We start from the raw sequence: 15,252 nt of genomic DNA, 5'->3' as shown, positions 1-15,252 counted from the left end.
TGAATTTTTAAATATTTTTATTTGGATATAATTGAACTTGGGCAAATTCCAGGAAATGAGGGACAGGAAAGGGACAGGGAAGCCTGGAGTGGGGTCCATGGGGTCTATGGGGTCACAAAGAATTGGACATAAATTGGTGACTGAACAACATAAGTGATTTCCAACTTGTCTTAATTTCAGGTGTACAGCAGAGTGAATCTGTTATATACATATATATCCACTTATTTTTAGATTCTAATGTTCCATATAGGACATTACAGAGTATTGAATAGAGTTCCCTGTGCTATACCATAGGTCCTTATTATTCATTTTATATACAGTAGTTTGCTTGTGTCAATCCCAATCTTTCAATTCATCCCCCCAACCCCTCCCAGGTAACCATAAGTTTATTTTTTACATTTGTAACTCTATTTCTGTTTTGTAGATAAGTTCATTTGTAGCCTTTTTAGAGTCCACACATAAGTGATTCATATGACATTTGTCTTTCTCTGACTTACTTCACTCAGTATGAAAATTTGTAAGTCCATCCATGTCACTGCAAATGGCGTTATTTTGTTCTCTTTATGGCTGAGTAATATTCCATTGTATATATGCACCACATCTTCTTTTTCCATTCATCTGTCGATGGACATTTAAGTTGCTTCCATGTCTTGGCTTTTGTAAATAGTACTGCAATGAACATTGGAGTATCCATGCCTAAATATTTACTAAAGAAAAATGAAAAATTTTAGGTAAAAAAAATCCATTTTATTAATCATTTCCTTTACATTTAGTCCTTTTTTATGAGCTATTTAAGAAATTTTTATTTATCCCAAGTTTATAAATATATTCTTCTATGCTATCATTTAGAGCTTTTACTGTTTTTAACATTTATTCTCAAAATGACTTTTATGCCGCTAGGGATCAAGTTTGCCTGTGGGCAACCTATAGACCTTGTACCTTTTAAAAAAAGACTGCCCTTTCCCACACTGCTTTGCTTTGTGTTCATATACATGTAGGTTTATCTTTCCGCTCTCTCTTCTTTTTAATAATCTTTTTTTTTCCTGTACTACACTGTGTTAATTATTATAGCCTTATAATATATACTGTTTATATAGCTTAAGTTCATCAATCTGATTCTTCTTCTTTAGGTATTTTTATCAACAAATATGTGGGAATGTATCAGTTTGTAAGATTAGGTTGAGTGCCATATCAAAATATCCATGATATCCTGGCTTTCCAGTGTCATATATATCCCACTGGTGTCAACAACCTCTCATATCCTTGTGTCATTTGGAGAAAGATGTTATTCTATCCCCTCCAGCGCTCTGAGTCAGTTGACTGAGGCCCTCACACCTGCAACACAATCTACTTCGTTTACCCAATCTTTCCTTCTCCCTGGTTTTCCATGGGTTCTGATCCCTAATAAACTTCTTGTATCCTTGACTGTTTCATTGTCTACTTCCCATGAATCAAACCTGAGTCCCTTTGCAGTCCAACTGAAACTATCACAACATTGTTAATTGGCTACACACCAGTACAAAATAAAAAGTTTTTAAAATTTGATACATTTTGGTTTAGTAGGAAGATCAGTTCAGTTCAGTTCAGTCGCTCAGTCATGTCCAACTCTTTGTGATAGGAGAATATAAATCTCAAGTAGATTTGAAAGAGTATGAGAGGTAAGGAACTGGGAGCTACACACTGAGAGAAATGCTTTAGGAATTTGTAGAAGAGAGGAAGCAGATTTAGGACAAGGGAGCCGGGTGGGAGAAAGTTGAGATCAGGAGGTATATTAGTCAAAGTCCTAACAGGAAACAGATGATACATGCAAAAGGAAAGATTGAAGAGAGTATAATGAAGAGAACAGTCAAAATACAAGCAGGGGTGGCGAAATACACCAGGGCTGGTAACATCAAAGGCATTACTCTCCCTAGGCTGGACAACAATGGAGAGCTCACTATTGACAGAGTCAAGGGAGTCATCAAGTCACCTCATGGGAGCAGTGGCCTTAGGAGAGGCCCCAGGCACTACAGAACAGTGAGTGGATTTGTAAGGGGCAACTCAGAGGGATAAATCCCTCAACTTGTCCTTCTTGCTGCCTCTGCTCAACTGCCAGTGCTTCCTATTAGCCACTATCAACATCCAGAGGCAATAGCTTTACCCTCTCTGGGTACAGAGCAAGGTAAAGTGGGTCTGGGAGTGGGGGAGAATGTATCTAGGAGAGGAAATATAAATATGCTCTTATATGGGAGAGAAAACCATTGAGAAAAGGCATAGTAAAACATAAAACAGAGAGAATACACCTGCTGGAAAATGGTCCCTATGGAGGGTGAAGAAAATTGTGTCTTGCTGGAGGGGCAGGCCTTGATGGAGTCACACAGATGGAAAAACACCTCTCTCTAAACCTTCATCAGCAGAAATGAGTACTAATAGTGCTTCCCAAGGGACTGAGGCTTGAGTACTTCTCTTCCCTGAGATGAGTTTGATATGTTGAAGGCCTTTCCAGGCTGCAGTGAGAAAACATCAAGTTTTGATGCACACAGAGAAAAAGATTAGAGAGAGTTTCTTGGAGGACCGAAGGAGTAACATAAAGGGTCCAGGGCACCTCCAAGTTCCAATCTATGCAACAACTCAGGCGCCAGCGGAGCAGAAAGGATGTACTCTTTGCAGCAAAAGCAAGAGTGTAGCCAATAGAACAGAAACCATAAAGAAGGCTGAACCGCGAAGAACTGCTTCTTTCGAACTGAGGTGCTGGAGAAGACTCTTGAGAGCTCCTTGAATAGCAAGGAGATCAAACCAGTCAATACTAAAGGAAATCAACCCTGAATATTCATCAGAAGAACTGATGCTGAAGCTGAAGCTGAAACTCCAATAATTTCACCACCTGATTCGAAGAGCTGACTCACTGGGATGGTTGGATGGCACCACTGACTCAATGGACATGAGTTTGAGCAATCTCTGAGAGATAGTGAAGGACAGGGAAGCCTGGGGTGCTGCAGCCCATGGGGTCACAAAGGGTCAGACATGATGAGCAACTGAGCAACAGCAACAGAAGGCCGTTCCATATGCAGAGGATCTCCCCAGGACCTCCTGCAGGGAGTGGCCCGGAGCCCCGGGGTGAGAGGCGGAGGCTCTCTGTTCTTGTTGCCCAGCCTCTTTCTTCCTGCTTTCTCGTGTTCTCACTTTTTTTCCTTACTTTGATCATTACAATTTTGGCCCTCTTTTCCCTCAAGATCTGTATAAAGACAAAGGCCTGAGGTCTGGAAAACAAGTGAGAAAGTGTACCTAATAGAAAGAATAGAAACCCCTACCAGAGGAAAGAGTCCCAGAACCACTGCTTCTTGGAGCCTGACACAGGAGAGGCATGCAGGAAACACTGAAAGGATGGTGAAAGCAGGAGAGCATTCTGTTTAAATTACAGATCCAAGAGCCTGAACAGAGATAGTGATTTAATTCACTCATTTCTGATTTTAAAAAACCAAATCAAGAATTAGAAACAGACATAAAATCAACAAACGAGTTAAGACTGTTTATCCGAAAAGCATTCAAATATCAATAACCTCAGATATGCAGATGATATCACCCTTACGTCAGAAAGGGAAGAACTAAAGAGACTTTTGATGAAAGTGAAAGAGAAGAGTGAAAAAGTTGGCTTAAAACTCACTATTCAGAAAACTAAGATCATGGCAGCCGGTCTCATCAATTCATGTCAAATAGATGGGGAAACAATGGAAACAGAGACAAATTTTATTTTCTTGGGCTCCAAAATCACTGCAGATGGTGACTGCAGCCATGAAATTAAAAGACGCTACTCCTTGGGAGAAAAGTTATGACCAACCTAGACAGCATATTAAAAAGCAGAGATACTACTTTGCCAACAAATGTCCATCTAGTCAAAGCTGTGGTTTTCCCAGTCGTCACGTATGGATGTGAGTGTTGGACCATAAAGAAAGCTGAGTGTCAAAGAATTGATGCTTTTGAACTGTGTTGTTGGAGAAGCCTCTTGAGAGTCCCTTGGACTACAAGGAGATCAAACCAGTCAATCCTAAGGAAAATTAGCCCTAAATATTCTTTGGAAGGACTGATGCTGAAGCTGAAACTCTAATACTTTGGCCACCTGATGCGAAGAGCTGACTCATTGGGAAAGACCCTGATGCTGGGAAAGAGTGAAGGTGGGAGGAGAAGGGGATGACATAGGATGAGATGATTGGATGGCATCACTGACTCAGTGGACATGAGTTTGAACAAGCTCCAGGAGTTGGTGACGGGCAGGGAAGCCTGGTGTGCTGCAGTCCATGGGGTCGCAAAGAGTCAGACATGACTGAGCGACTGAAGTGAACTGAACTGATTCACCAGCACCACACTGGTGGTGAGCTACAGCGACATTCTATTTAAAGTCCAGATCTAGACAGGGATTTTCACCATCAGTGTTTATTTATATTGTTGAAAAAATTATAAATATGTTTAAAAGGTGCAAAATATAAATAAGAGCTCACATTAATTAAAATTATCCCAGTAAAATTTTAGCAATGCATCTTCCTGCCAAAAAAAAAAAAAAAATACCAAAGAGAATCTCTTAGATAATTAGTAGCTTTGGAAAGCAGCAGTGTAAAATAGTTATGTTTTGTGAAATGTTTTAGAAAGCAATAATGATCCGAAGGTTTTTAAAATAATAATAGCTAATTTGGAAAGATAAAGAGATAAAAGAGAAATATAAGGTAAAAAATTCTAAAACTACTTATGACACTTATGACAGAAATTTCCATTAAATTTCTGAATGGAAAGACTCAATGGGATAAAGATAATCAGTTCTTCCATATTACTCTGTATGTTTCAATTTAATACGACCAGTCTTTTTTTTTTTAATTGAAAAAATTATCCAAAATTATTAGTAAAATTCCTACTCTATCATTTGGTAAATATACTAATTCAATTAGTACTGGCATTAAAAACAGAGAAAACTGACTGGTCATGCAATGATCCTTGAATATATGCTTGAATTTAATATTTGACAAAAAAAAAAGCGCATTGCAATAAATGGGAAGGTTTATTTACTAAGTAGTGCTGCAACAATGATTTAGCTATCTGTTGTTGTTCAGTCACTGTCATGTCTGACTCTTTGTGACCCCATGGACTGCAACATTCCAGGCTTCCCTGTCTTTCACCATCTCCCAGAGCTTGCTCAAACTCATGTCCATTGAGTCAGTGATGCCATCTGACTATCTCATCCTCTGTTGTCCCCTTCTCCTCCCGCCTTCAATCTTTCCCAGTGTCAGGGTCTTTTCTAATGAGTCAGCTCCTCGCATCAGGTGGCCAAAGTATTAGAGCTTCAGCTTCAGCATCAGTCCTTCCAATGAATATTCAGGACTGATTTTCTTTATGGTCCAAAAGGAAACTTTTGGAAACTCAGTTTTCTTTATGGTCCAAATCTTACATTCATACACGACTACTGGAAAAACCATAGCTTTGACTAGATGGACCTTTGTCGGCAAAGTAATATCTCTGCTTTTTAATATGCTGTCTAGATTGGTCATAACTTTTCTCCCAAGGAGCAAGCGTCTTTTAATTTCATGGCTGCAGTCACCATCTGCAATGATTTTTTAACCCAAAAAAATAAAGTCTGTCACTTTTTCTACTGTTGCCCCATCTATTTGCCGTGAAATGATGAGACTAGATGCCATGATCTTAGTTTTCTGAATGTTGAGCTTTAAGCCAACTTTTTCACTCTCCTCTTTCACTTTCATCAAGAGGCTATTTGGTTCTTTGCTTTCTGCCATAAGGGTGGTGTCATCTGTATATCTGTATTGATATTTCTCCAGGCAATCTTGATTCCAGCTTGTGTTTCATCCAGCCCAGTGTTTCTCATGATGTACTCTGCATCTTGATGCAGATAGGTTGTACATAAAGCCATATACATAAAGGATGGGCTGTGTATAAAGCCAAAATAGAAAATTACCTAAGTATGTAAATGGGGGAAAAAATCTTTTAAAATGTCAAAGTTAAAAAATAGTCAAAGTTCACAAAACAGTAATGAAAAAGGTAAACCAAAATTATAATATCAATTTTTACTTATTCTAAACTATAGATTTTTAAATTGAAATTTTTAATTATGGCATGGATGTGATGAAAGAGACACTCATAAATTATGGATGTGTAAAGTACTACTGTATATCTATGAAGCAACATTTCAGTGTCTGTCAAAAATATAAAAGCACATATTGTCACAAAGGGGTAGAAAAACCTCTTTGAAAGACAGTTTAGCAATTATCAATGGAAATCATTTTTTGGTCCATTTCGCCCAGTAATGTGGAAATTATGGATAAACTTATATATAGGAGGAACCTGGTAGGCTGTAGTCCATGGGGTCCCTAGGAGTCAGACACGACTGAACGACTTCATTTCACTTTTCACTTTCTGCATTGGAGAAGGCAATGGCAACCCACTCCAGTGTTCTTGCCTGGAGATTCCTAGGGATGGGGGAGCCTGGTGGGCTGCCGTCTATGGGGTCGCACAGAGTTGGACACGACTGAAGCGACTTAGCAGCAGCAGCAGCATGCTTAAATATATATGAACAGTACTTTTATTGGATCATGTTTTACCATAGAAAATACTGGAAAAAATTAAATGTCTTTCAAAAGTTCTCATTAAGATCTCGGACATATACATGGTACAAAATCATGCAACTTAGCAATGAGGCATATCTATAACATGATATGCAGTGGTCTCTGAGACAAGTTAAAAAAGAAAAGAAGAGGAAACAATAAGAAGAGGATGATTAGTATGCTGACATTTGTTTTTGTCTTTTATGGGAAAATATATACAAAAACTATAGATGCAAAAACTATCTCTAGAAAAACTGGTATTACTGGCTGCCTCTGGTGAAAGAGAAGGGATTTGGGAGGCCCAAACATAGGAGTCTTACTTTCCATTGTTTTACTTTTTAATGTTATTTGATTTTTCTTTTTTTACCATCTACATGTGTAACACTAAGAATATCAAAATACTATTACAAGTAAAATTTTAAGATGGCTATGGCCTTTCCCAGGTAGCTCAATAGTAAAGACTCTGCCTGCCAATGCAGGAGCCACAGGAGACTTGGGTTCGATCCCTGGTTTGGGAAGATCTCCTGGAGGAAGAAATGGCAACCCACTCCAGTATTCTTGCCTGGAGAAACTCATGGGCAGAGGAGCCTGGCAGGCTATCGTCCATGGGGTTGCAAAGAGTCAGACATGACTGAGTGACTGAGCACACACACATGATATGCCGTTTGTACATATCACCTTTGTATCATTTTTGAAATTCTAATCTGGAAAGTAAAATACTGCTGAGTAATATATGAAAGAGCCAAATATAGAAATACAGGAATTGAGATTTCACATGGCTTTTAACAATATTTAAACCTTGATAGTGTATTAAAAAGCAGAGACATTACTTTGCCAACCAAGGTCCGTCTAGTCAAGGCAATGGTTTTTCCCGTGGTCATGTATGGATGTGAGAGTTGGACTGTGAAGAAAGCTGATCGCCGAAGAATCGATACTTTTGAACTGTGGTGTGGAAAAGACTCTTGAGAGTCCCTTGTACTGCAAGGAGATCCAACCAGTCCATTCTAAAGGAGATCAATCCTGGATGTTCTTTGGAGGGACTGATGCTAAAGCTGAAACTGCAATACTTTGGCCACCTCATGCGGCGAGTTGACTCACTGGAAAAGACTCTGATGCTGGGAAAGGTTGGGGGCGGGAGGAGAAGGGGACGACGGAGAATGAGATGGCTGGATGGCATCACCGACTCTATGGACATGAGTTTGAGTGTAGTCCGGGAGTTGGTGATGGACAGGGAGGCCTGGCGTGCTGTGATTCATGGGGTCTCGGAGAGTCGGACACGACTGAGCGACTGAACTGAACTGAACTGAACTGAAAAATTACGGTTCATTTATTCATCCATGCAATAAAGTTTTACTGCCTATTTTATGTCTTAGACATACTACTAAGAGACAAAGGCAAGATACAAAATTATTTTATAGGATATAAATTTCTTAAATATAAAGCAAAAAAATGGGAGTAAAATAAATATTAATATTTGTTATCTGTTAGATAACAGATAATTGGTTTGTTGATATATTTGGCCATGTAGACATACAAGTAGTGATAACAAATAGGTATTCAAACATTTCTGTTTAGAATTAACTTGGGCTTTCTTTATTGCTCCTCTGTGGAATATTTCCCAGAGCCAAAAGAAAGTTGAGGGTCATTCATGAATACAAGAAACTGTGTCATTGGTGGCAGTCCCTGATCAGGACCCTCAGCTGAACTTTCAAATGCAACCTCTTTCTTATTTCAGTTTTATGGACAGCCACCAAGAATAGCATCACTTACTCAATGGACCCGAGTTTGAGCAAGCTCCAGGAGATGGTGAAGGACAGGGAAACTGGCATGCTGCAGTTCATGGGTTCACAAAGAGTCAGACATGACTGAGCTACTGAACAACAACCAAGAATAGGGCACCTATCCCAAAGATACTTCTACCAGTGTTACCAACAGTTCCAGCCTCCAGATTTCCCAGTTCATCTTGATGGGGCTCCCTGGCATTCGTGATTGGCAGCACAGGATCTCCCTGACGCTGGCTATGCTCTACTTTTTAGTCTTTGGTACCAATCTCCTCATCACGATCACCATCCAACATGAGCTCTCATTGCATGAGTCCATGTACCTTTCTCTGGGCATATTGACAGCTGTGGACATTAGCCTGGCTACCAGCATCGTGCCTAAAATTTTGGCTATCTTCTGGTTTGATGCCAAGGCCATTCACCTCCCTAAGTGTTTTGCTCAGATCTGTACCATCTTCTGCTTCATTTGCATGGAATCTACTATCTTCCTCTGCATGGCAGTAGACAGATACACACCACCTCTCACTCCCTTCAATACCTCTCCATAGTCACTAAAGAATTTTTGGTCAAAGCCAAAGGGTTCATGGCGCTCAGGAAGAGCCTGTTGACCATCCCAGTGCCTATACTGGCTGTCCAGAGACATTACTATTCCAGGAATGAAACTGACCACTGCCTATGCTCTAACTTGGGGGTTGCCAACCTGGCTTGTGATGACATCATTGTGAAAAAATTTTACCAACTGGTCTTAGTATGGATCCTGACAGGGAATGACATGGTTCTGTTTTTTTCTTCCTGTGCTTTAATCCTTGATTCTATGCTGAGACTGATATTACCAGAAGTAATGTCAAAAGCTCTGAGCACCTGTAGCTCCCACATCATCCTCATCCTCTTCTTCTACACAGGTGTCATTGTGCTATCCATCACACACCTTGCAGAGAAAAAAGCTTCCTATTATCCCTGTGCTCCTCAATGTGCTAGACAACATCATCCCTCTGCACTCAACCCCGTGATCTACGCACTTAGGATGCATGAGCTCAGACTGAGCATCTAGAGGCTGCTTGGGCTGCATGAAAACAAGCTGACCAATTAACTCCAGTTTTACTTCATTTTATTTTTTAATTTTATTTTTGTCACATTGGGTCTTTGTTGCTTCACACAGGCTTTCTCTAGTTGCTGTGAGAGGAGGCTATTCTTCATTGCCCTGCATGGGCTTCTCATTGCCATGGCTTCTGTTGTTGTGGAGCCCCAGCTCTAGGTTGCGTGGGCTTCAGTAGTTGTGGCACATGGGCTCATTAGCTGTGGCTTGTGGGCCCTAGAGCTTGAGCTTAGAAGTTGTGGCATAGGGATTTAGTTGTTCCTCGGCATATGGAATCTTCCCAGACCAGGGACCAAACCCATGTCCCCTACATTGGCAGGTAGATTCATATCCACTGCACTACCAAGAAAGTCCAACTCCAGTTTTAGAATGCTATTAAGGTGTTAGGTAAGGACAGAAGTTTTAGCTCTCAATAGACCTGGGTTGTAATCTGCCTTTATCTCTTACTAGGAAAAAAATGGGCAGTAAAATAATGAACACTGTCAGTCTCACTAATCAAAAGATACATAGGAACGTTACAATAAAATGTCTTATTAGTGTAAAATAAGAATAGAAAAATGTAATGTCCCTAACAACTGATGCCACCCTGAGATTTATACGCTTTTTAAATTTATTTTTAATTGGAGGATAATTGCTTTACAACATGAATCAGCCAGAAGTATACATATGTCCCTTTCCTCTTGAACCTCCCTCCCTCCTCCCACCCATCCCATTCTTGTAAGTTGTCACAGAGCACCTGGTTGAGCTCCCTGTGTTATACAACAGCTCCCCACCAGCTATCTATTTTACCTGTGGTAATGTATATGTTCCAGTGTTACCGCCGCTGCTGCTGCTGCTGCTGCTAAGTCACTTCAGTCATGTCTGACTCTGTGCGACCCCACAGACGCCAGCCTACCAGACTCCCCCGTCCCTGGGATTCTCCAGGCAAGAACACTGGAGTGGGTTGCCATTTCCTTCTCCAATGCATGAAAGAGAAAAGTGAAAGTGAAGTCACTCAGCTGTGTCCGACTGTTTGTGACCCCATGGACTGCAGCCCACCAGGCTCCTCCACCCATGGGATTTTCCAGGCAAGAGTAATGGAGTGGGGCGCCATCGCCTTCTCCGATGTTCCAGTGCTGCTCTCTCAATTTGCCCCCACCTCCTTCCCCTGATATGTCCCCCTGTCTGTCCCCTATGCCTGGGTGGGACTGATACTCTTATACAGTGAGTAAGACTGTAAACTGATCCAAATGTACGAAAAAGAAATTTCACAAAATTTATCAAATGTTCATAAATGTTCAAATTTGTTTATTCATAATTCTATTTTCAGAAAAATATCCAGAAGAATTAGTTTAAATGTAAGCAAAAATTTACTCATGAGAAGTTCATTGTAACATAACTGTTCATAGAAAATGGAGTCTATAAATTTACTTGAACTGTTAGATATTTGTGTTTTTCCTGTGTAATTTTTGTAACAAGAAAAAGTTTTAAGTATATGTTTATTAAGAAGGGACAGAGAAAAGTTTTGTACCAGAAAACCTCAATAGCATCAATAATAAGAAAAATTATTTTTAATTAATGTATAATAAGTGCTAAGTTCTTCTTATAGGCCAGAAAATTAAGACATACATATTAGCTATTACATTTATGTATACATATATATCATCTGATCTAATGCAACGACACTATGAGGCTGTTACAATATTATTCTCAGTTTACAGCTAAGGGAACTGGGGCACTGGGAGTAGGGATATAGAACTTGCCTCTGCCAGTAGTTTTCAAGTGTGAGAGCTGGGATTCAAGAGATTGGAAGTTTGATTGCATAACCTTCACACTGTTCTCCCTTAGCCTTGCTGTGTTCCAGAATTTCTGCATGATTTTGAGCAACTTATGAAACCTCACATGTTTCAGTTCTTTAACTTAAAAGTCATAATAATCAGAAGTTTTAGCTCTCAATAGACCTGGGTTGTAATCTGCCTTTGTCTCTTACCAAGAAAAAAATGCTGGAAATCACAGCATGCTGTGACAATCAGACAATCAAGAGATAATAAAGAAAACATGCTTTGAGATTCGATACACACATGGGGAAAAAAATGGTCAAATTGCGTAGCAAAATTTTCTTCCTAGGAAAGGAAGACGAGGGCTCAGAAATGCCTTAGAAAAGTAGCTCCAAATAACCAATTATTTAAATTTAATTTTATTTTTTGAACATCTAATAAAAATGCACACTTTCACATTCAAGAACTCTGATCCTTGATCATTTTGTATGTTCTCTAAGTTTAGTACAGAACTGTGTACAAGATGTGTGTGTGTACTCACTCAGTTGTGTCCAACTTTTGGCAACCCCATGGACCACCAGGCTCCTCTGTCCATGAGATTTTCCCAGAAAGAATACTAGAGCGGGTTGCCATTTCCTCTGCTAGATTCTTAATAAAGACTTTATCCATGATGCAGTGATTCAGAGAAGCATAACACGGTCTGCTGAATCATTTGTATCAAAGAAAATACTCTAGACCACGGTCTGGAAAAAGACCTCAGGAGGTATGCATGTGAGTCCACCCTGGAAAACAGCCTCTTGGAAGACAGCACTGGGACTGAAACAACATCCAAAACTGTGAGCTCAGCCCACCAGGGAAGTAGCTGCTGGGCAGCACAGCAGACCTGCAGGCAGGCAGTCCACCATCTGAGACAGGCCATCCTAAGAGTTACGCCTAGAAACCTACCCAAGAACAAAGGCTACAAACTTCCTCCAAAAGGAATTCCTACTTCACTCTTGTTAGACAGTGGTCACTGATTCAGATCGAAAGCAGTTCTGCACAGTGTGAGTCTATGTGTAGCAGCCCAGATTGCAGACCATTGCCAACAGCTGCTGTGGTGATGTGTCTCTCAACTCTTTTAAAAATACATGAACATCCAATATGTGACCTAGAGTCTCAGCAAATTTCTAACACAACAGAGAGATTAGAGCAGTTAATTATGCTCTCAGCACTCTTCACCATGAATATAAAAAGGTGTGCCTTCTGTTTAATCTTCATGAACTATTCCTCTTTGTCATGTGTGTTCAGTTCAGTTCAGTCGCTCAGTCGTGTCCGACTCTCCGCAACCCCATGAACCACAGCACGCCAGGCCTCCCTGTCCATCACCAACTCCCGGAGTTCACTCAAACTCATGTCCATCGAGTCGGTGATGCCATCCAGCCACCTCATTCTCTGTCGTCCCCGTCTCTTCCTACCCCCAATCGCTCCCAGCATCAGAGTCTTTTCCAGTGAGTCAACACGTCACATGAGGTGGCCAAAGTATTGGAGTTTCAGCTTCAGCATAAGTCCTTCCAATGAACACCCAGGATTGATCTCCTCTAGAATGGACTGGTTGGATCTCCTTGCAGTCCAAGGGACTCTCAAGAGTCTTCTCCAGCACCACAGTTCAAAAGCATCAATTCTTCGGTGGTCAGCTTTCTTCACAGTTCAACTCTCACATCCATACATGACCACGGGAAAAACCATAGCCTTGACTAGACGGACCTTGGTTGGCAAAGTAATGTCTCTGCTTTTTAATATGCTATCTAGGCTGGTCATAACTTTCCTTCCAAGGAGTAAGCGTCTTTTAATTTCCTGGCTGCAACCAGCATCTGCAGTGATTTTGGAGCCCAAAAACATAAAGTCTGACACTGTGTCCACTGTTACCCCATCTATTTCCCATGAAGTGATGGGACCAGAGGCCATGATCTTCGTTTTCTGAATGTTGAGCTTCAAGCCAACCTTTTCACTCTCCTCTTTCACTTTCATCAAGAGACTTTTGCGTTCCTCTTCACTTTCTGCCATAAGGGTGGTGTCATCTGCATATCTGAGGTTATTGATATTTCTCCCAGCAATCTTGATTCCAGCTTGTGCTTCTTCCAGCCCAGCATTCCTCATGATGTACTCTGCATATAAGTTAAATAAACAGGGTGACAATATACAACCTTGACGTACTCCTTTTCCTATTTGGAACCAGTCTGTTGTTCCATGTCCAGTTCTAACTGTTGCTTCCTGACCTGCATACAGGTTTCTCAAGAGGCAGGTCAGGTTGTCTGGTATTCCCATCTCTTTCAGAATTTTCCACAGTTTATTGTGATCCACACAGTCAAAGGCCTTGGCATAGTCAATGAAGCAGAAATAGATGTTTTTCTGGAACTCTCTTGCTTTCTCCATAATCCAGTGGATGTTGGCAATTTGATCTCTGGTGCCTCTGCCTTTTCTAAAACCTGCTTGAACATCTGGGAGTTCACGGTTCACATATTGCTGAAGCCTAGCTTGGAGAATTTTGAGCATGACTTTACTAGCATGTGAGATGAGTGCAATTGTGCGGTAGTTTGAGCATTCTTTGGCATTGCCTTTCTTTGGGATTGGAATGAAGACTGACCTTTTCCAGTCCTGTGGCCATTGCTGAGTTTTCCAAATTTGCTGGCATATTGAGTGCAGCACTTTCACAGCATCATCTTTCAGGATTTGAAATAGCTCAATTGGAATTCCATCACCTCCACTAGTTTTGTTCACCGTGATGCTCTCTAAGGCCCACTTGACTTCACATTCCAAGATGTCTGGTTCCAGGTGAGTGATCACACCATCGTGATTATCTTCGTCGTGAAGATCTTTTTTGTACAGTTCTTCTGTGTATTCTTGCCACCTCTTCTTAATATTTTCTGCTTCTGTTAGGTCCATACCATTTCTGTCCTTTATCGAGCCCATCTTTCCATGAAATGTTCCCTTGATATCTCTAATTTTCTTGAAAAGATCTCTTGTTTTTCCTGTTCTGTTGTTTTCCTCTGTTTCTTTGCACTGATTGCTGAGGAAGGCTTTCTTATCTCTCCTTGCTATTCTTTGGAACTCTGCATTCAGATGCTTATATCTTTCCTTTCCTCCTTTACTTTTCGCTTCTCTTCTTTTCACAGCTATTTGTAAGGCCTCCTCAGACAGCCATTTTGCTTTTTTGCATTTCTTTTCCATGGGGATGGTCTTGGTCCTTGTCTCCTGTACAATATCACTCATTTGTTTTACTTTATATAAATTTAATACTGTCACACTATTTTATTTTTAATTGCTTATTTATCTCTTCTCACACATTCATTTTCATATCCAGTTGATATTTTAATTTGGGCCTGTCTTTTCAAAACAGCATTAGCTGCATCTTTATTATTTAACCTATTCTGAGAGACTTACCATTTAAGTCGGGAGATTCAACCTAGCCACATTTATCATAATTCCATATTTGTGGTTGCCTTTGTCATCATTTATTTTCATTATGTTTTCTTGGTTTTTTTTTTTTAACTTCTGATTTTTGCTGAATTGACCCATTTCAAGAGTGAAAATTGCTCAGTCGTGTCCAACTCTCGCAACCCCATGGACTCTACAGTCCATGGAATTCTCCAGGTCAGAATACTGGAGAAGGTAGCCTTTCCCTTCTCCGAGGGATCTTCCCAACCCAGGGATTGAACACATGTCTCCCACATTGCAGGGTGATTCTTTACCATCTGAGCCACAAGGGAAGCCCAAGAATACTGGAATGGGTAGTCTATCCCTTCTGCAGCATATCATCCTGACCCAAGAATCAAACTGTGGTCTCCTGCATGGCAGGCGGATTCTATACCAACTGAGCTATTAGGGAGGATCTCCCTATATATCCATTTCTTTGACTTAGAAGTTTTATCAAATATATATGCTTGACTGGTTACTATATTCATAACTTTAGGGACACTTTCAACTTTATATTTCTGTATTATTCCAAATTATATAGTAGTGATTCAGTATTTTGTCCTTCTCATACTAAGCTTAAGATA

The 15,252-nt window shown here is 40.4% G+C and overlaps 1 long non-coding RNA gene and 1 pseudogene across 2 annotated transcripts in view; one reads left to right on the top strand and one right to left on the bottom strand.

The window, feature by feature from the left end:
* LOC148775594 (uncharacterized) overlaps positions 1-15,252 on the bottom strand; it is a 41,323-nt gene continuing 26,071 nt past the window's right edge. For both annotated transcript variants that reach the window (XR_016039040.1, XR_016039039.1), the window contains exon 3: positions 1-707. This is a non-coding gene — a long non-coding RNA (uncharacterized LOC148775594). The remainder of the gene's footprint in view (positions 708-15,252) is intronic.
* LOC129553583 (olfactory receptor 56B4-like) lies at positions 1,834-9,413 on the top strand (annotated as a pseudogene).

Source organism: Moschus berezovskii, chromosome 14 (genome assembly GCF_049115385.1).
Source record: "Moschus berezovskii isolate FMDL1 chromosome 14, NW_MosBer_1.0, whole genome shotgun sequence".
Lineage (NCBI taxonomy): Eukaryota > Metazoa > Chordata > Mammalia > Artiodactyla > Moschidae > Moschus > Moschus berezovskii.
This window is presented reverse-complemented; position numbering and strand designations above follow the sequence as displayed.